Source organism: Silene latifolia, chromosome 4, assembly GCF_048544455.1.
Source record: "Silene latifolia isolate original U9 population chromosome 4, ASM4854445v1, whole genome shotgun sequence".
In the NCBI taxonomy this organism is placed as follows: domain Eukaryota; kingdom Viridiplantae; phylum Streptophyta; class Magnoliopsida; order Caryophyllales; family Caryophyllaceae; genus Silene; species Silene latifolia.
In genome coordinates this window covers 69,434,810-69,458,313 of record NC_133529.1, presented here as the reverse complement: position 1 = coordinate 69,458,313, position 23,504 = coordinate 69,434,810, and positions in this window count along the sequence as shown.

Below are 23,504 nucleotides of genomic sequence, written 5' to 3'. Positions count from 1 at the left end.
CTCCTGCCTAAAATCCACTCGTCCCACCCTTGAATCCGAGCGCCCTCGACGTCTTCAGCAAGGATGCGCATCTCCCCGAAATACTTGTATTTCCCTACTTAGAACTTAGAATTGTTAATTACTAATTTAGCCTTAGTTAACCTAATGAGGCACTACTATAATACCCCATTTTGATGATAATCAGAGGGAGCTTCCACATTAGAAAATCCTCTTAGAATAGATTAGGAGTAGATTAGATTAGATTACTCTTTAATCTTTCCACAAATTTCACATTAATCTCTCCTTAATCATTGTTCAAATTTGTTACTTTTGGGTAATTGAAGATTATTGGGTTATTATTGGAGGATTGATAACCCTTCATCAATCAATCAAGTTCTCTTCTTTTATTCTTGCTTTATTATTTGGATCACCTCAAGTTTGGTATAACTCTTATCATGTTTGTACTTGTTGTAATGATTGACACCATTAATGACATGTTTTCCATGATAATGAGTGAGTAGTTACTAAACTAGGATTAGTGGGTGATTAAGTGAAACAAACATGGAAATCAATCATGCTTAATCTAATATGTTTTCATAATTAAATTGCTTGCTTGTTGTGATGTCAACCTATGCACATGTTATGTTTGATGAAATGCTAAGCCTATGAATCCTTGCATTTATAACCATCTCTTATCTATTGAACTTGACTTGTAAGATATAAACCAACTCGAGTCTTGTTAGACCATGCATAGAAGTGATTAGGAGGAAAGTAAGTCAACTTGTAGGTGTTGTACAATCTAATCGATTCGGCTCCGGGACCCAACTCTTCCTAAGAACCGTAAGACATAAACCAACTCGGTTCCTTTACAACATTAATTGCTTGAAACTTGGTAAACATGTTTGTATGATCAAATCCCATGAATCCCCTATGACCCCATGATATCCTAGTACTCTTTAATACTTGTTTACACCTTTTTTTTTACTTTATTGCTTTTCATTAGTCTAGAACACAACTACAAACCCAAACCAATCATGACACTTGCATAAATTGAAATAGATAGACTTAGAACCCAAAGCACACCGTCCCATGGATCGACCTAGACTTACCACTAACTAGTTGTTTGTTGAGTATTATAAATGTGTTTGATTGGGAGACCCGACGACATCTAACCCATCACCCGGATCGTTTTAGATCGGTCGGTTTCGTCTCGGCAAAGGTCTCAAAACGATGCAGAGATGTTCGAAGTCGCCACCAAGCAATTATAGGATGCCTTTGAACCCGTTCGAAATCCACCTTATACCTAGGTCAATCAAGGCAAAAAGCGGTGCTTGCCATATGTACTAAAGATAAGGACTCGTCCCCCTTTAGCATCCTATCGCTAGAATGACTCTCATACGCCCTGGATAAGGCCATCCACTATCCAAAGGTTCTGAGTAAGGGGTGAGGTTACGTATTGGGAAGCCCTTTAATCAGACACCAAATCGCGCCCACGTTAGCGGCCTCTACTGATCGATCATGGTTGTTTAAGTGCAAGAGTTGATAAAACGATTATAATGTATGAATGCGCATCCAAAAGTTTAACTTAACATGTGAGAATTTCCTAAGTCGGTTTGTTTATCCATGTACCAAGAAATTGGTGTCGAAGTTGGATTTAGATTGATTTGCATGTGAAAACGGAAATTAAAAATCCATTTACCAAATTCGGATTATGGTGCTTAACACGATCCATTATTTGAAAAAGGGTGTCAAATGACAAAGTGTAAAAACGTAAACTTGTCAATCTGATCCGTCATGTATTCTGGTTAACCGTAATCGGGATCGTCCTAGACAAGTGCTAAAACGAGGCAGAACAGTGCCATGCAGCCCCTTTGGGGCGCGAGCCATATGGCGAGGCAATAAGGCATGTCCAGGTTTATAAAAGATGAAAACAGGAGGCCTTGGGAGGCGAGTCATGACCCGAACCAAGAGGCGTCTCCTGGTTGTAAAAAAGGTTGTTTAAAACCGCTTTTGTGATTAAATAATTTGCATGACTCGGAATAATTACTATTATGTTAGTAATATTCGTTGTCGGATTCGCAAGTTTGAAAAGTATAGTATACAACTAAAAACGTAAAATATGTGTGCTTAACCATTTTTATCACCGTACTCGAATTAAATCGACATGGTATATATTTCAACCAAGGATGACATATGATATGGTCAAGATAAGGATAAAAATAAAATGAAATAAAAGTGAAAAGAAAATGTTTGATTTGAACTAATTATGTTAAGTTCATTTATTTGTAATTAGTCGATATTTATCATCGCACTCGGATTAAACCGACATGGTATAAAGAACCAAGGATGATTATAAATTATGACTAATATGCTTACAAATGTAAATAAGTGAGGAAAATGGTAAATAAAGGAAAAGGCTGTTAAAAAACCCATTAAAATGTAATTAACCAAAGGGTCATGGAATAAAACCGTCATGGTATATGGAACCAAGGTTGATTTCGGTAATGGTCAAAATATTTGTCATAAAAATGAATTAAAACGATAAAACCCGTAATAGAAAAGAAGTCAAAAATAAAAGAAAGTGTTGAAGGAAAGACGAGCTCAAACACGTTTGAGTCTGACCTGGACACCCCATTGAGGCGCGAACCTCCTTGCCTAGCAAGGGGCTTCTGTGTCAAGCCAAAACTCGGTTTTGGCTCGTCTAACCTATATTTGAATCGTGTGATGCATTATTCATGCTTATAAACTCATAAAAACATCAAAGACATGAAATAAGTGAGTTGTTTACACTCTCAAACTTACGTGTATTGATGTTTGCGAAGGTAGACGACTTTAGAGACGGTTTTCTCGTTGTTACTACTCGCGATCAAAGAAGTTTAAAAGAGTGCCTTAAAAAGGATTTTGTTTTGAAAATATGTTGAAAATATGTTAATTAAAACATGTTGATTGATTAATTGAGTTGGTCAAATGGGTCAGTTGAATGCACAGCGACGGTACCAAACAAAATGTATAAGGCTTGTGTGTTCAATCGGTAGGTTGAAAACACGTGTCGATTTTGTGACTTAGTAAGTCGAGTCTAGAATTTTAAGAGAGAGGTGAGGGGGCGGACACTCGCGTGAAGATTATGGTGTGTGATGGTGGGTATTTATAGAGAAATGTGGGGTGGTAGGTCTGTTGAGTTTGCTTAGAGGCTAAGCAGGATAGCCCATTGAGGCGTAAGCCACCCAACTATGCAATGGGGTGCCCTGTCCTTTTCAATTTGGACGTGGCCTTTGCCCTATCCCTTGTTTGGTTGGTTTGATTTGTGGTGATGAAATAAGATGTCGTGTAACAATATGGGCATCTAATAACATGATTTTAGGTGTTACTTGGGGTAGGTACTTTGTGTGCTTGACTCGGGTTTGACCCGTGTTGAGTTGAGATTTGAATTTGGAGTCGGTGTTTGGCTCGGTGTCGGTTTAGACTCTAATCAGTGTCATTTTAATGAAAATGGCAAGATAAAACCATTCATGGAATTATTTTCGACATTTGAGACTCGGGTTGACTCAGAATGACTCGAGTTGCAGGTTTTTGAGTCGGTTTTGGGTCCTAAGAAGGTTTTAACTCTAAATAGTGTTATTGTAATGCAAATGAAGTTTGAAAACCATTTATAAAATCATTTTTCATATCCGAATAGTGCATTAAACCGTCTCATGTTAACCAATCCACGCACGCATATCAAAAACACGTTATAGTCTGATCATCATCGGGTGGTTTTTGGAAGGTGCAGATACTTGGTATCTACAGAGCCCCCACTTTGACTGAGGCTTGGACGGGGCGAAAGTCAAAGTATGGCCTCCAGGTCAATCGAAGATTTCAACCTGAAGACCATTGCGACGTCGAGGCGACTCCAAAGAGTTTGAGCCAAGGACCTGCCGTCGGGAAGGGCGGCGTCGAGGCGACTCGGGGATTCGAGTCTAGGACATGCCGTCGCGAACATTTTAGAGTCTGTTGACTTCCGATTCGGGTCGTTTAAAGTCCATTAGACTACTTATAAAGGCTCGCCAGCCATAAGGAGTCATACCTGAGGCATCTTCGGGATATGTCCTTGAATTGTTTGCGCGCAAAGGCTCGCCAGCCGTGTTGAAGGTGCGTTTTGAGGCTTGCCAGCCATATTGAAAGTACGTTGAAGCTCGCCAGCCATGTTGAATATGTGTTGTGAGGCTCGTCAGCCATGTAGAATATGCGTTGTGAGGCTCGTCAGCCATGTTGAATGTCGAATGATCGATTGTGGGAAGTAGCCTGAAACATCAGGATTATTTCAAGATATTGCCTGGTAATGACTTCCAACCAGGTTAACGCTGATAGGTTCGGCTAGGGAGGAATGAACTCCAACTTACTAGGAGTCCTAAATGAACTTCATGGGTATAAATTATCTAAGCAAGGCTCTCTGGAAAACCATTTAGTGAGAGCTTTGCGTCGGGATCATAAGTGATTTTGTGAGGATCTTTGAAAGACATGTGTGACTTCTATTTGAAAATCGGCACTCGTTGGGGAGTTATAAACTTCTCAAGACTCGTCGGGGATATGAGTTGCTGCTCGTTGGGAGGTAGCGTATGCAATGTAATCGACGAGGTTAAAGCTCTTGGACTTGATGGGTTGGCGTTTGTCGGGAAGAACGCGGTACTCTGTTGGAGTGCGTTTTTCTTCTCAAGATTACCTGTATGGTTAGTGACCACACAAATTCGCAGTCGCATAGACAAGCACGTAGCATACAAGCATATAAGCTCGTAAACACATAAGCATGTGAGCAATTAGCATATAAGCAACTAGCATGTAATATCTCACGTGAGGGGAGATAGAAGTTTCGAAAGTTGTGAAGCTTAAAATTTAGTATGTTGCTAGTGGATCCGTGATTTCATAGATTGGAGACACGTGACCATTGGGATACTGACTCACACAGACGCGCACTGACATACTGACAAATGGGCAGTCGTGAACGTGACACAAAGTCATTGTCGACACAACACGGGGGTGACTCTAACAGACTTTGCACATGTAAGTGCAACTCCTAGGCAAGAAAGGGTGACAACGCGTATTAAATCCCTGAGGTAGAAGGTCTGCTTGGCTGGGGAACACAAATTGATTATATTCTCCAGACACATTTGCCTTCGCTTACTTGTTTGAGATCCCTCCCTGAGGCATGATGATTCGGAGAGCGGAACCAAGACCTTGCCATCGTCCGAACCGAGCACTAGGCTATGGGCAGTTTTATTTTGGACTGTAGTTGAGACTCAAAAGATGTTTGTGGATAAAGGATGGGTGGTGTCTTGAAAGAGAAGCCCCCAAGGTGAGAAGGTGGGAATTTGCCAAAACAGGGAATGGGCGACGTCTTAAGGAAGAAGCCCCCAATAAAGAAGTATAAGATTAATTTTTGCAGCTGGGTGGGAGGCTTTTGAGGATTGATGGTGATGGTTAAGATTGAAATGGGTATGCAGTTGTGTCCTTGTTGGGGGACTGGCTAAGTATTCGCGTGTTTGCGAAATCAAACCAGATCGTAGTTCTGAGCTGTTTTTTTCGAGGATTGAAAATTGGAATTGTTTTGAAAGGGATGTGCGGTTGTGTCCTTGTTGGGGGACTGCCTACGTATTCGCGTGTTTGCGAAATCAAACCAGATTGTAGTTCTGCCTGTATGTGCAATGGGTTGCAAATTGAAGGTTTGAAAATTGAATGTGTGTGGAGGTGTGGTTGTGCCCTCATAATAGGACTGCCTACGTATTCGCGTGTTTGCGAAATCAAACCAGGTCGTAGTTTTGAGTGTATGTTGATAATTGAAATTGAGGTGTATGGTTGTGTCCTTGAAGGACTGCCTACGTATTCACGTGGTGTGAAATCAAACCAGATCGTAGTTCTGAATGTGTGTGCCTAGGCTAACTGCTTGGACCTTAAAGTGTGAGGATCACGACGGTAAATGCCATTTGGTGACTCGAAAATTGATTTGAGAGAATTCCTCCTTGATCATGAATCGAAGAGGTGTAATTTGTGAAAAAAAATGTTCCGTATCATGGGAGCACACTAAAAAGTGGACCCTAAGGGTAGATTGGGTATGTCCCGTTCTCGGTAGCAAAGCATTCGAGGACTCCGTAACTGAGTCAGGATGAAAATGGCTTCGACATTATGGAATGTGGAGCTTGGTAATAATGGGTTTGTTTGCCAGATAAAAATCTGGAGTTGAGGGTTACGACGGTAAAATTCCGTTTGGTGACTCGAAAGTTGATTGGAGAGAATTCCCTCTTGATCATGAATCGAAGAGGCATAGTTTGTGAAAATGTTTCTTGTTATTTGAGCACACTAAAAAGTGGACTCTAAGAATGAAATGTGCATGTCCCGTTCCGGGGAACAATGTTTTTTGAAGACTCCGTATCTGGGTCAGGGTGAAAGTGGCGTCGGCATTATGAAATGTGAATCCTAGTAATAAGAGCTTTGTTTTACAGATAAAAATCAGGAGTTTGTATTTTTGGTGTTTAAGCCGATGGGTTACGACTTGTAATGTGGTGCGGAATGGGGTCTCAAGCTTGATGTGGCCTGAGCACGAAATGGTTGGTAAATCGTGTTGGATCAGAATCCCATGTCTTGACTTTAAAGGTTAAGGTGTGATATTACGAGCTTGAGGGGAATCCTCAGAATCCTAGATAGGTCTCCCTGTAGCAGTTTCTAGAAGGGCTTAGGGGTGAAGCAGTGTTGGTTGAGATTTTGGTGTTTGGTGTTTTAGACTCATCGGTCCGGGATTTGGTGTGTTGGACTCATTGGTCCAGGGCCATGGACTTGTTGGTCCTGGACTTGGTGTCATGGACTTACTAATCCTGGGATTTGGACATGTTGGTCCCAGACTTGGTGTTTTGGACTTACTAGTCCTAGGCTTTGGACTTGTTGGTCCTGGACTTGGGATTTTGTGTGTTGGACTCATGGGTCCTGGGCTTTGGACTTGATGGTCCTGGACTTGGTGTTTTGGACTTAGTGGTCATGGGCTTTGGACTCGTTGGTCCGAGGTTTGAAAAGCGACGGTTTTTAATTCCGTCGTTTGAGTCTTTGTGAAGATAACGAATTTGAATTCTGTTATTTCGTTTTCTTGCAAAGTGACGGTTTTTAATTCCGTCATTTGAAATTGTGGGAAAATAATGAATTTGAATTTCACAATTTCGTTTTTTGTTTGAAAAGGACGGTTTTTAATTCCGTCGTTTGGAATTGTGAGAAAAAAAGGGATTTTGATTTCCGTTTTTTTATTTTTTTGAAGAGTGACGGTTTTTAATTCTGTCATTGAAATTGTGGGAAATAACGAATTTGAATTTCCCTATTTCATTTTTTTGTTTGAAAAGGACAGTTTTTAATTCCGTCGTTTGGAATTGTGAGAAAATAACGAACTTTGAATCCCGTTATTTCATTTTCTTGAAAAGTGACGGTTTTTAATTCCGTTATTTGAGTCTTTGTGAAAATAACGAATTGGAATTTCGCTATTTCGTTTTTTTTTTTTGCTTTAGCCTAACATTTTGTTAGACGTTTGTTTGTGCTTTTGAGGATTTCGGCCTTTCGAGAAGGGTTTCAATCTGGTTTTGTTTTGATTTTGGCTTGGGCCTTGGCTTTGGCTTTGGCTTTGGCTTTGGCTTTGGCTCTGGCTTTGGCTCTGGCTTTGGCTTTTTATTTCTTTGTCGTCCTTCGTTTGAGGAAGGTAAAGGTGTAGACGGGGATGTACCTGTTGGTGAGAGGTTGATACTTGGTGATGGAATGTTTTTGTGGGGAATGGGCTTGCCTTCCGTCATTGATCATGAACAAGGAGATGTTCTTGTTTGTTATTTGAGTTCATCGTAGAATCCCTTTGATAGAAGCTCGTTCGAAGATTGGTGCTAATGATAGGTTTCTATTACCAGACATGGAATGGGTAAAGAAAATGGACACGGAGTTTCTGGTCCTTTGCTTGCTCAGTACGAAACATCACTTGAGCGTACTCACATTAAATTAGAACACGTTGTTTGTTTTAAATCAATTCTCAAATCAATTCTCATTGTCAACGGGAAATGGTAAAGTGGAGAATATATGATAGTTAGAAATCGTGCTTTTATTTAGATAAATAAGGGGTTAGCACAGACTCGATGAATACATGTGACTCATGCGGACAGCCCCCAGTTTGTCACTTAGGAATAAAAAGACAGACACTAGGATAGATATGAGAAAGCTTAAGACTCGGACTCGGACTCGGACTCGGACGCAATCGTAGATACGGACTCCTAATCATCACTTTCCTTCTCGAAGGTCTCCTTCGCAGCATCCAGCGGCTTGAATGTCTGGTTTTGAGCATTGACCCACTTGAGCACTTCACTCTCGTTGTTTAGGACGATATGAAGACAATAGTCCATGAGGCTTTCATCTCTTTGGAGAATGAGGTGTTCATTAGGGTTATTTTCATCGCTTGGTTGGCCTAGTGATGAAGCTAGCTACCAGTTCATGGTTGTCGATCATATTTTGAATAACATGTTTCAGTTTGAAGCATATTTCAGTATCATGACCTTTTCCTTGATGATATTGGCAATAGGCACTGTCGTCCCAAAAACGGGGTTTCCTGCATTCAGGCGGGTCTGGGGTGGGCCAAATTGGTTTTAGTTTCCCTTCAGTCACAAGCTTTTGAAGAGCTGCGGCATAGGTTGTGTTGAGGATGGTGAATGTCCTTTAAGAACATTCAACCTTGCTGTTTGACTTGAGACATCCAAGAGGATTGTCTTGACTGAGAGGTGCGACTATGATTTTGCCAGCTCCAATCATATCTTGAATGGCATGCTTGAGTTTGAGGCAGGCTTCGGTGTCATGGCCCTTGCCTTGATGGTATTGGCAATAGGCATTACCATCCCAAAATCGGGTTCTTTTGTGTTCAGGTTTGTCCGGAGTCGGACCAGTGGGTTGCAACATTCCCTCTGAAGCAACTATCCCCAGAGTGGTGCCATATGTTATTCCCAGATCTGTGAATACCCTTTGAGGTTTTCCTATGATTCCATCATTGGTGTTTTTTGGGGTGTTTTTGTGAGTTTTTTTTTTGTTTTTGATTTTGTCAATCCTGGGCAGAAACAAGATTTGGTCATTGTCAATGGACAGTTTTGAGGAAATTGCTTCGTATTTTGAAGGGGAGTTTGGTGAGGCAATTTCATGTTCTTTGGTTGTTGGTTCATTGATATGGGAACCATCAGATGACTCCTCATTTTCAACAGATGTTGGTTGGTGAACTGATGGTTGGTTTTCTCCTTGGTGGCTAGGTTCATTTTCGGTATTACCCAACCTTTTCTCTAAATTAACTACACGAGTGATCAAATCATCGATAGCCACTTGCAGCTTTAAGAATATGTTATTGATGGAGACGGAGAGCATCATTATAGCGCTTTGTATACCATCCTCATCAATTGCATGAATTTTCTCATCGTCAGGAGAGATGAGATGAGAGCAGTCTAGGTAAGATTCCTGAGTGTGTCCAATAGGGTTTTCTGAAGGGTTGTTCTTGTTGTTTATTGAGGGAGGTTATGGTAATTCGCCGTTTTTGATCATATCATGGATGACACCTTTCAAGGGGAGACACGTTTCAGTGTCATGTCCGCGACCTTGGTGATATTGACAAAACAGTTTTCCGTCCCATCTACGTCCTCGCTTGTTTGGTAGAGGGTCTGGAGTTGGACCAATCGGTTTGAGCTTTCCTTTGGAGATTAGCCTTTCCAAGGCTGTGGCATAAGGCATACCTAAATCAGGGAAGGACCTATGAGGTCGTCTGGTTTTGGTTGGTGGAGCACCTAAGGAGTTTGCTTCAGTGGTTTTGGTAGCCTTCCAACTAGGGTTTGTTTTATCATTGGCAAGTAGCCGACTTTCAAAGAGCTTAACCCTTTCCTCAATTTTAGAAGAGGGAAAATTCACGGTTGCTAGTTTATCCTCAACTTGGGAGAGGCGAGTGCTCAAGCTTTCAACGGTAGCTAGGAGTCGAAGGACCATGTTGTTGGTTTCGGCACAAGTCATGGCGGATGAAGGTTGATCAGCTTCTTGAGTTTCTGGTTCGCGATCGATGGTACCCAAGGGATTCCTATTTGACATAACGATAGGTGTTATAACTTGTCTTGGCAAGGGATTGCACAAACAAAGGCAAGTACGACACGTATGTATAAAAGCAGTTTTGTCGTGAAGACGCGACGGTGTAACTCGGTTATGAGTTCATTAAAGATCGTGAATGACCTCTTGTGTTTGAACTCAGGGTGCATGACTTTGAACTTAGACTCGAGTGTCAACTTTGGCATAGTGATGCCTAGACAGACGACTTCTGACTTAGTTTGGATGTTTGTCGATGGAGTGACGTCGTTGGACAAGATATCTACACAAACTTGATCTTTGACCCGTAATATAGGGGGGAGACGGGTTTAATACCTGAGAGGTTTTGACTCTGTTAACACCATTGAAGATGAGTCGACAATTAGGCGACACGAACTAGACCAGAAGGTCGGTACTAACTTCGATGGAGACTTGAAGTTATCTAGACGACTTGACTTGAAATCGACTCGAGGCTGAATCGGAATGGTGGACTAAAATTTTCTAAAATAGAAATTTTCAAAAAGATTCATTTGTCGTTTCATGGACAGCTTCCGAAGAGTAGAGATCTTCAAAAGGTCGGCCAGTTGAAAGGGTTGTCTTAGGTTTGTTTTCAAATGACGGTTTAAGTTGAGATTGCGGCGGCTCTGAAAACAACGTGTTGTTTCCGAAGACGGTTTTCGAAATTCTGAATCACGGATTTGAAAAATCGAGAATTGAAGAATTTGGAATCGTCATCACAATGGCCATGAAAACTGATAAGTTTGTTTTCAAAGATTTGAAATTGGATTTGAAATCTGAAAACGGTTAAATTTGTTTTCAAATGATCTGATATTGGATTTGAAATTTGAAAACGGTTAAGATTTGATTTTGGATTTGAAATCTGAAAACGGTTAAATTTATTTTCAAATGATTTGAAATTGGACTTGAAATTTGAAAATGGTTAAATTTGTTTTCAAAGATTTGATTTTGGATTTGAAATCTGAAAACGGTTAAACTTATTTTCAAAGATTTGATTTTGGAAATTATGAGGATTGAATTCGTCATTCCGACGGGTTAGAAAACCGTTTTAACCTTTGAAAGACGGTATGCAAATCGAAAAGTGTGAGAATTGAAATCGTCATTACGACGGCTTAGAAAAGCTAAATTTGTTTTCGAAAACAAGATTTGAAATTTGGAAAGTTGCACGGGTTGAAATCGTCATTACGACGATTTAAAAAATGTTTTTGTTTGCAAATTGATTTCAATTTTTGAAAATTCGAGGGTAGAATTACGACGGCATATAAAAGGCGCTTTGAGAATGCAACGGTCGGCGACGGACCGAGGTTTGAAACGGCCATTACGACGACGTAAAAGAGTATTTTGAAATGGTTTGTGAAAATCGAGTTTTGAAATCGTCATTAAAACGGCATGAAAAGGTGTAATTGAAATGGTTATAAAAACCGGGTTTTGAAATGGCCATTTTGTCGGCATAAAAAGGTGCTTTGAAACGGTTGTAGAAACCGGGTTTGAAAATCGTCATTACGACGGTCTAAAAAGGCGTGCAACGGTCAGCGAAAGACCGAGGTTTGAAACGGCCATTATAACGGCGCGAAATGTGTTTTTGAAACGGTTGTAGAAAACTGGTTTTGAAAGTCGTCATTAGGACAGCATAAAAAGGGGCTGCAACGGTCGGCGAAAGACCGAGGTTTTGAAACGGCCATTATAATGGCACAAAAGGGTGTTTTTGAGAGTTTGAAACGACACGGAAGGACTTATGATCACATAACACATAAGCACTCGCAGTTTCATTATATTATGCATAATGCTGACACGGGTTTTGGCTTAAAAGGGTGGGTTACACACCAAGCAATCAAACCCCGATTTTTGAGAGGGATACCAATCCAAACAAAATGTGTAAGGAGGGTGCCCTAGCCTCGTGCTTGAAGGAAATGAAAGCTCTTTGACGAAACAGAAATGTGTAACGTCAATGGTATGCTTGACTAAATCGGGAGTCGGAACGCGGGGATGAGAAAACTCTCGCCGACATGGTATATGGAACCAAGGATGATTTCGGTAATGGTCAAAATATTTGTCATAAAAATGAATTAAAACAGTAAAAACCGCAATAGAAAAGAAGTCAAAAATAAAAGAAAGTGTTGAAGGAAAGATGAACTCAAACACGTTTGAGTCTGACCTGGACACCCCATTGAGGCGCAAACCTCCTTGCATAGCAAGGGGCTTCTATCTCAGGCCAAAACTCGGTTTTGGCTCGTCTAACCTATATTTGAATCGTGTTATTCATTATTCATGCTTATAAACTCATAAAAACAGCAAAGACATAAAATAAGTGAGTTGTTTACACCCTCAAACTTACGTGTATTGATGTTTGCGAGGTAGACGCCTTTAGAGACGGTTTTCTCGTTGTGACTACTCGCGATCAAAGAAGTTTAAAAGAGTGCCTTTAAAAGGATTTTGTTTTGAAAATATGTTAATTGAAACATGTTGATTGATGAATTGATTTGGTCAAATGGGTCGGTCGAATGCACGGCGACGGTACCAAACAAAATGTGTAAGGCTTGTGTTTTTGATCGGTAGGTCGAAAACACCTGTCGATTTTATGACTTAGTAAGTCAAGTCTAGAAGTTTAAGAGAGAGGTGAGGGGGCGGACACTCGCGTGAAGATTATGGTGTGTGATGGTGGGTATTTATAGAGAAATGTGGGGTGGTAGGTCGGTTGAGTTTGCTTAGAGGCTAAGCAGGATAGCCCATTGAGGCGCGAGCCACCCAGCTATGCAATGGGGTGCCCTGTCCTTTTCAATTTGGACGTGGCCTTTGCTCCATCCCTTATTTGGTTGGTTTGATTTGTGGTGATCAAATAAGATGTCGTGTAACAATATGGACATCTAATAAGATGATTTTAGGTGTTACTTGGGGTAGGTAATTTGTGTGCTTGACTCGGGTTTGACCCGTGTTGAGTCGGGATTTGAATTTGGAGTTGGTTTTTGGCTCGGTGTCGGTTTAGACTTTAATCAGTGTCATTTTAATGCAAATGGCAAGATAAAACCATTCATGGCATTATTTTCAACAATCGAGATTCGGGTTGACTCGATTGACTCAAGTTGCGGGTTTCTTAGTCGATTTTGGGTCCGAAGACGGTTTTAACTCTAAATAGTGTTATTTTAATGCAAATGAAGTTAGAAAACCATTTATGAAATCATTTTTCATATCCGAGTACTGCATTAAACCGTCTCATGTTAGCTAATCTACGCACGCATATCAAAAACACGTTATAGTCCGATCATCATCAGGTGGTTTTTGGAAAGTGAAGATACTGGGTATCTACACTTCTCAAGATGCCGAAATGGATAGTCGGGTGGCTAATGGAAAGGATATTGTTGTTGTTGAAGACGGGGAAGGTATTGATTCATGCCAAGAAGAAGAAGAGCAAGGTTCAAGTTCCGATGATGATGATGAAAGTGGTGAATCCTCCGAGTCAATGGAGGTGGATGATGAAGAAGATAATGAAGAAATTGATGATGAAAGTGATGATGGCGGCGATGAGGCCGGTTATGATGATGTCACAATGAGCGACAATTGAGGGTTGACAAGGCTTATTGGAGGATACCAGAAGTGCGGGGTTGATTACTTGACTTCAACCTATTTCATTGTAAGTTTCTTACACCTCCTTTAGCTTTGTTTTTATCTCTTGTCTTAAATTTTAATCTTGATCATTTGTAGAGCCAATCTTTGTTCTTGGTAGTTTTGAGTCCTAACACCATTTAAAGGACTCCCACCTCGGTTCCATTGAGGTGTCTCATATATTGTTCTCGTTTGTATAATCCAAAATGACAATTAGAATTCATGCATTGCATCCTTGCCTTGTGCGTGAACTTCCCTCTTTTGACACTAGAAATAGTGTTTTGATTGATTTGGGGAAGTTCACACACAAGGAATGCGAGTCAATTTAAATTGGCTCTCCAATTAATAGAAAGCATGCATCATATAGGATAGATTAGATTGCATCACTTTTATATATATCATATAGTTCGCATACGAGTGTAGAAATCATGCATTTTCATATAGCTTGCATTTCATAATTTCCTATCGTATTGGCCATTGAGGACATTACCCATACTAGTGTGGGGATGGGAAATTCTAACTTAACATTTAAAATCAAAAATGATAAAAATTGAAAATTTTCGAAAAACACAAAAATATGTTCTTTCATTTCATAAAAACAAAAATCATAAAAATTTGAAAATTTAAAAATCCAAAAACATGTTCATTCCTTTGTAGTGTAGAATTGTATATTGTGTATATGCTTGTGTTTGTTCGTCACTTTTATCACATTGTATCGACTACGCCACATCCGAGGCATGAGGATGAGGAATATGAAGACCGCATGGTATGATCTTTCCAAATTTCTTTTTTCCTCTCTATGTTAATGACTATGTGGCTTTATTTTGGTTGATGCGGTACAAACCAATGTGTTGTTAGGAGTTTCATGTAGTTTATATGGCATACTAGTTGATAGAAGCATATGCATTAGAGTTGTATATATGTTAGTTGCATCATGTCATGTAGTTTGCATGTTAGAAAAATCTTGTGAAACCATCTACTTGGGAAACTTGACAAGTGTATATAGGCCCTAGTAGATGCTTTTTGTTCTTAAGACTTTGCTTGTTAGAATACTTGTAAAACACCCTAGGATGTGTCATGCTAGTATCCTTTGACCCATGGATTAAGACCTAGTCAAGAGTACCTTGTGGTGTGATAACTCCTTGGCTACCGTTTATTCGAAGGTGACCCTTGAAACCATGCAACCACCTTCCACTTCTATCATATTTTGTCAATAAATAGGGAATGGGCACAAGAAATTATCAATTTAAGTTCAAGCATCAAAATGAAAAAGCAAGAAGTTTGTACAAATTGCATCAAAGAAAAGAGGAGTACAAACATAAGAACTCCTATGCTTGAAATAAAGCACCCTCGTTACAAATTAGGGTGACTTTGAAAATGTTCAAAAAATGCAAAAGTTGAAAATTGTCAAGTATCAAAATGCCAAACATCAAAGAAATGGCAAAGGAAATTGTTCTAAAAAATGTCAAATGCCACAAGAGAATTGGGGGGAATAACAAAATCAAATGCAAACTCCCATTATGAAACTCAAAGTATATTGATCCCTTTTTCCATTGATCCCACTTTTGTGCATGGTGGAGAGGGGACGACCCTTCTTCTTGTCTAGGCAAGAAGGGGAATTCCGCGATCCTACAGTGTTTCTAACACCATAAGGAGTCTACTCTTGACGAAAGCATTTAGCAATTGAGGACAAAGGTACCCTAGCTTGACACAACTTGGAGGTGATTTGTTGGTATCCTCCTAGGCTTAGTAATTTGAAGAAACCATATCTATAATGGAGTGTGTACCCTTAGATTGCTTCCCTTCTAGATAAATTCCGCCACTTAGATGAGGAAAGTGGCTATTCCTTTTGTAGATGCATCCATTACTTGTTTGGTGTGCTTAATTTTTGGATGTATCGCCATTTTGGCAAGCCCCACCTTGCCTTGCAAGAAGGCACCTTACCTCATGGATGTCTTGTTGTGGGTTGAAGGGGCGGAGTGAGACCCGCTAATTGTCTTATATCGGCTATATTAGTAGGCTAGTTTAAATAAAGGTCATAGTTTTAGTCACCTCTTTACTCGGGACGAGCAAAGGTTCGGTTTGGGGATGTTTGATGTGACTCATATTTGAGAACATTTAGTCCCTCGTGCTTTCTAGCATATATTAGGGTCATTTCTTATCTTTAGTTTCCCATTTTACATTTTCTTTGAGGTTTTTTGTCCTTGGTAGCAGAGGATTGCTAGCCTTGCATTAATGGAGCAAAATTGAGCTAAATGGATTGCATTGAATGACTAAGCATCGAAGAGGAGACCGACACTAGAAGCCTAAGCAAATAAATGAAGTAAAATGAGCAATGATGAAAGATTCGCGCGTCCCCAAGACAATCCCCACGGATTGTTAGGAAGCCAAAACAAGAGAAGAACCCTGTGCCAGGATCCGAGCGTCCTGAGCTCAGGACGAGCGTCCCAGAGCCATGATCCGAGCGTCTCCAAGCCAGCCCGAGCGGTTCTCCTTACAGGACCAGCCGTGTTTCAGGCGAGGACGCGCGGATTCCCTTGGGAGTTGCAGCATGATCCGCGCATGTCCCTCGTGATTAGCAAAATTGTCAAGCTTCTCTTAGGGTCTTAATCGTCATTTAAGCCCTTAGTAACCCTAATCCTTGTACTTAATTTTAGTATAAATACCCTATTGTACTACCTAGATTATCATCTTATCTTAATCCAATCTTAATCATAATTAATCCCTTAATTTAGTCTTAATCAAAGTTGTAATATACATTTCAATATTAATCATATCTTAATATTTCATTAATATCTCAATTGTTCTTAGTTTTAATTGGGTAATTAGAAGATTATTTGGGTTTATTGGAGGATTGACAACCTTCCATCAATCATCAAGTACTTCTATTATTCTTTGCTTTATTATTTGGATCATCTTAAGTAGGTATAATCTCTGTTACCTTTGTTTCATTATTGTTAATCACATCATTTATTCATCATGTTTTGCTTTGTTAGTATGATTGACAACCTTATTAGCATGCTAAACTTGATCATGAGGGAGTAGTCCTTTAAGCTAGGGTTAATGGGGAATTAGGGGAAACAATCATGGGAATTGTTCTATGCTTAATCTAATATGTTTTCATAATTAAATTGCTTGCTTGTTGTGATTTCAACCTATGCACATGTTATGTTTGATGAAATGCTAGACTATGAAACCTTGCGTTTTTTACCCATCTCTCATCTTTTCAATGAGGCTTGTAAGACATAAACCAACTCGAGCCTTGTTAGACCATGCATAGAGTTGAATAGGAAGAGACTAAGTCGACTTGTAGGTGTTGTAAATTCCTGATCGACTCGGATCCGGGACCTAAATCTTCCTAGGGATTGTAAGATATACACTAACTCGATCCCATTACAACAATAAGTGTTTGCTTCTAATTGAGAACATGTTTGTATGATCTATTTCCATGATTCCCCTATGAACCCATGACACCCTAGTGCCTTTAATCAATTGTTTACAAACCCCTTTAATTGCTTTACTTTGTTTTCATTAATTTACATTCATCTTGTTGATTAGTTTAGATTTTATCTCATCTCAACCCAATTTGTGACACTCTAAGACATAGCTACTTGCAATTAATATCTTAAATCAATACCTGTCCCTTGGGATCCGACCTTTACTTACCTCTTTACTAAGAGTAGTTTGTGAAGTTATAAATATTGTTTTGGTTAGGTAGTGGCAACGACTAAGCACTAAGCATTACACACAAAAACGCCACACCAACGACACTGTTCATGGTGGTCTACACGGTGTATAAACGATAGATTAATTCATTAAGACGATATAAACATAAATTACGACGGTCTTACCTTGAGGCGATAATATTTGGATGAATTCCCTTATTTTTCTCCCTTAGATCCTTCTCCCTTGCCTTAGATTAATTATTTGTGTTTTTTTGTTGTATATGTCCTCCCTAGCCAATAAAAAGCTTTCATGCCTATATTTGTCTTAAATTTACCTTTATATTTATTATTTTTAAATAGCCATGAATACTTCTTATTTGCTAGGGAGGACACATTAGTGGTCCTCCCGGAGTACCTAAGAAATTTTCATATGATTATGGGCAGGTAGAATAGCTTATTTATATAAGTGTATGAAGGAAAGAGGGAGGAACTTTCCTTAAATCAATTATCCTATTATTTGTTTTTCTTTTTCTTATGATTACTTAATATTAGTAGTAGTAGTAGTATGCAATTACAATTCCGACAATATACCCAATATACACGTTCTACACGTGTAACAAGCCCCAACACTATCTCCGTCTCCATCTTTATTTGATCATTTTATTTCCATCTTACAACTTAATTATTCAATTAATTAAACTATTAAATATCATATAAAACATATTTTAATACAATTCCACCATCTTAAATACGGGGTATTACATTTAATCATGTCAAATTCGACCAAACTTGATTTTGCGGCCTTGGATATCTCTGGAAGTAATTATTCTGAATAGGTGCTAGATGTCGAGATGAATCTTAAGTCTTATGACCTTGGTGATGCTATTAAAGTGGGGAATACAACATCCGAACAAAATAAGGCCAAGGCCATGATTTTTCTCCGTCGTCATCTCCATGAGGACTCAAATATGAATATTTGATTGTGAAAGGTCCTTTGATCTTATGGAAAAATCTGAAAGAAAGGTATGACCATCTTACAACAGTAACTCTTCCTAAAAAAAGATGTGACTGGATACACCTAAGGTTACAAGATTTCAAATCAGTTACTGATTATAACTCAGCCATGCACAGAATAACTTCACAGTTAACTTTATGTGGAGAAAAGATATCTGATGTGGATATGTTGGAAAAAAATATATCAGACCTTTCATAGTTCACAATTGCTACTTTCACATCAATATCGTCAAAGAGGTTTTAGAAAATACTCTGAACTAGTTTCATGCTTATTGGTGGCTGAGCAAAATAACGAAATCATTTTAAAAAACCACCAGTTCCGTCCTACTGGCACTGATCCATTCCCAGAAGTGAATACGACATTTTCTGGTCCATTCCCTATAGTGAATGTGACAAATAAATATTCGGGTCACACTAGAGGTAGTGGCCCTGAACGTGGATGTGGATGAGGACGAGGCAATTTTCGTGGTGGTAGAGGTGGAAAATTTAAAAGATTGTATTCTCACCGAAAAGGGGAAGCAAAAGATTGTCCACATGATAAGATAAAGAAAACTGGTCAAAATCCATGTCACGGTTGTGGTAGTACAGGACATTGGATTAATACTTGTCATACGCCACAACATCTTGTTGATCTTTACAAGCAGTCTCTGAAAAATCACAAAGGGAAGAATATAGAAGCAAATTATGTTGCTTTGCATGAAAATTTTGAGACGAATTATGCTGATGGTGATAACAATCTACCTTTCGTATCTAGAAAATTTATGGATTTGTATCTCTCAGATTTCATGACCTTTGATCCTAATGAAGAAATTGGCCCTTTGATTGGCGATGAAAGTGTCCCGAAATTGGAATAATTTTTTTTTCTTACTCAAGTTATTTATTTTCGTTCAATTTAGCTACTAGTCGTACTTTGTTTTCGGATATTATCAAGTATGTTTGTTAAGTTTATTTTATGGACACTACTAGTAATCTTCATCCTTATTTATAATAATCGAATTTAGTTACAATCTTCCAACATTGTTTCCTTATTAATAATTATGTCCGTACAACACCCCTGAAATTATGTCCGTACAAGTCGTGTTGTACTCATATGGTTTTTAACAAAAGCTTGCAAACAGATGAACTTTGGTTAGCTTACAAAATACACCTACATGCTTATCTCACATGTTATACTTAAAGTTTTCATATCACGGAATGGATGAGGGTGTGGTCACAATATGGATGATGATGTTTATGGTACAGTTTTATATTTATTCTCTCATTTATTATTTTACGCATGTATCTACATTTCATTTATTTTATTAGATTATGGGAGCTCCACATGGAGATGTATGCCCCGCGGATAGTGCGACTACGCACACAATTCTTAAAAATAAGAAGTATTTTACTTATTTTAAAGAGGAAAAGACAAATATTTGTACAATTGTTGGTAGTACAGAATTAATTGAAGGCTCGGGAAGAACTAATATTTTGTTGCCTAATGGAACAAATATTGAAATACATGAGGCTTTGTACTCTCCTAAGTCAAAAAGAAATTTGTTGAGTTTTAGTGATATCCGTAGAAATGGATTTCATGTTTAGACAGCAAATGAGAATGAGGTTGAATACCTATATATCACACGTTCAAATTTGAACAAGAAAAGTGTGTTGGAAAAACTACAAGCGTTGTCTTCTGGCTTGTATTTATGAAAATTTGTGGAGTTCAATCTCATGCACTAGTAAACCAAAAGTTTACAGATAAAAACAAGTTTATTGTTTGGCATGACCGCTTTGGCCATCCCGGATCATTAATGATGCGAAAAATCATTGACAATTCATGTGGACATTTATTGAAGAATCAGAAAATTCTTCAAACTAGTGAGTTTTCATGCGCCGCTTGTTCACAAGGCAAATTGATTATTAGGCCATCACCTACAAAGATAGGGAAAAAATCTCTTACATTTCTGGAAAGGATATAAGGTGATATTGGTGGACCTATACATCCACCAAGTGGACCATTTCGATACTTTATGGTATTAATTGATGCATTAACTAGATGGTCAAACGTGTCCTTGTTGTCAACTCGCAACTTGGCGTTTGCAAGATTACTAGCTCAATTGATAAGACTAAGAGCTCACTATCCAGATTATCCCATTAAGACTATCCGTTTTGACAACGCTGGTGAATTTTGTTCACAAACTTTTGATGATTATTGTATGTCTGTTGGGATAAGTTTTGAACATCCTGTAGCACATGTTCACACTCAAAATGGTCTTGCTGAGTCATTAATAAAACACATTCAATTAATTGCGAGACCAATGCCTATAAGGTCTAAATTCTCTATTTCGGCAGTGGGGCACGTTGTTTTACATGCAGCAGCACTAATTCGCATAAGGCCAACGAGTTATCATAAATCATCTCCCCTAAAATTGGTTTCTGGTCACGAACCAAATGTTTCTCATCTAAGAATTTTTGGTTGTGGTGTATATGTTCTAATTAGTCCACCAAAACGTACAAAGATAGGACCCCAAAGAAGGTTGGGAACATATGTTGGGTTCGAATCTCCATCAATTATTAAATATTTAGAGCCGTCTACAGGAGATTTATTTACGGCCCGTTTTGCTGATTGTCATTTTGATGAATCACTTTTCCCAACATTAGGGGGAGAAAATAAACAACTGGTGTTCCGGGTGTAATTCCGAAGCAGTTATTTGTTACCACTCGTAGCTTGTAGAATGATGTCTTTGATCGAATCCTCCTTTTGGCCTCTCCTGAAACAATGAACAAACTGAGGGCTCGGCTTTGGCCGAGCGTACTCACTCCGACGCTCAAGTCAGTGAACTTAAAGAGATAAGTTGCGTGTTACTTGGCGAAGTATATATTGTAGAGAGATAAGGAAGATATTACCAGATTATGAGGTATTTCGGTTATATTTCGGATCCTTTCCTCAATGAGGGCTGAGGAGTATTTATAGTTTTTCACCTTTTGTCACGTAGTGGCCAAGTGGCCAAGTGGCTAACAGGTGGAAAGACCGTTCTACCCTCGGCTGATGGACCCATGGCCCGCTGACCGAGGGGTCTTGGATATGAGTACGCGGATATGTGCCCCGGCTGGCTAGTTGTCCTAGCCGGGACCCAAGTGACAGGCCGACAGGTTGCGTCGGCTAGGCTGTCCAAGGTGTTGACTTGCTTTGGATATCTTTGACCTTGCTCAATATGTTGACTCGGTCAGCGGGTGCAGAATATGCCCCATCAACTGGTAAAAGAGATAAGTTGGAATGAATTGTCATTATCTAATTTACATCCTCTTACTAAACAATGTGAACTTGATGTTCAAAAGATAATTCATTTACAACGGTTAGCAAACCAACTGCCAGATGCCTTCACTGGCCAAAAAGGAGTGATAAAATCTCATATACCAGCTGTAAATGCTCCAGCTAAAATTAATCTTTGAAGGACTTTCAATTGTAAACGACTCTAAAGCACGCATGAAGCGTGGTAGACATATTGGTTCCAAAGATAAGCTGGGTGGGCCTTTAACACTCGATCATTGCGCAATATTTATGGATTGCAACCGATTGTGACATTAATCTATTGAGAACATATCGGCACTATATTGACACTGTGCCTCGTTCATGGGAGGCGGAACAAGTGCCTCCTAATAATCCACATATTGAATTCCCAATATTTATCTCAATCACAGGGGAATTACAAGATGATTATAATGATTTATTATTATTATTATTCTAATTAATGTTGTTAAAACCGCGCGTCTTTTAATTTCTTGTTATGTATGTGTTTTTTCTTGAATATATACGTGGTAGTGTATTCTAGTTTCTAATTATTTATTGCAAGTTACGTAGGTTTAAAATATTTGTTAATAAGTCAACTTTTACATTAAATTAATTACCAACGGTTTTGAAAAAAATTATAAATGTGACTATAAATGTTAAAGCATCATTTACTAACATTCATTAATCAAATCTTAATATTTCATCCACATTACACAAATTTGAAACAACATGACAATGAACCCTAATTTTATCAACAACGAAGAATGACTTACACAAACGATTGAAGATGATGGGAAGGTTCTCGCCGGACTTCCCGCCGATCAACACTCATTAATCAAAGCATCCCTTGAACATCAACGGCCGCCGATCAACACTCGTTAATCAAAGCATCCCTTGAACATCAACGGAATTATTGGATTAAGAGGCGTGAAGCAGTCCGCCTTGTCAACCAAGCCTCATCATCATCATTATCTTCATACCCTCGTCTACTACAATTCCCTTAGTTTCTTGACGCTTTTTGGTCGACGCTTTTAGAAGCATCGATCCATTATATTGATATAATAATGATTTTCTAATAAAAAAAACCGCTATACTGAACTCCCGCACGAACAACACGCTAATTAAAACTCAAAAATTTGGCGTCGTGCTTCCCAAAACACAAACCGCCAATACCAATTTACACAAACTAGTGTAACACCCGTGAAAATTCACGGGATTATTGAAATTTTTTAGAAACTAAATTATTTACTAAATTTATAAAATAAATGTTAGTACATATTATATCTGATTATCATGATTATATATATTTAATACGTTTATAAATATGGTTTTGTTTTTCCATCCTCGCTTCACATACCTATATTTATCTTTTAAAGTTTATTTTATATGAAATAGAATAGTGTTAAGTGGTCTAATTAATATGTAGTATGTATCATTTACGATACATAATTTAAATTATGATTCAGATCAAATTTATCAATCCGATGATAAGAAATATTCAATGCTCCCGTTGTTATTAATGTTACTTTCACTACCCATACAATTAATATTGCTACTGCAATTACACCCACTAATACTATTGTTCATTTCACTGTTACTCTAACGTTAATGATCTGAAAGACGGTCAAGCTCGATAGCTCAAACTCCACTGTGTGTTACTCTCCAATGTTAATGAAGGAGCTCTTCGTAGGATAGAATATTGAACTAACATGAATTTCAATCTTGTACTTGTAATTTTTTGTCTGTGCTACTTGGTATATGTATGAACTTTGTGTTTCTATGTCGTAATGAGCATCTTTAGGTGCTAATATAATTTGCTAAGGTTCAATTGCATATCCATGCTTATCTTTCAAATATTATTATGTATG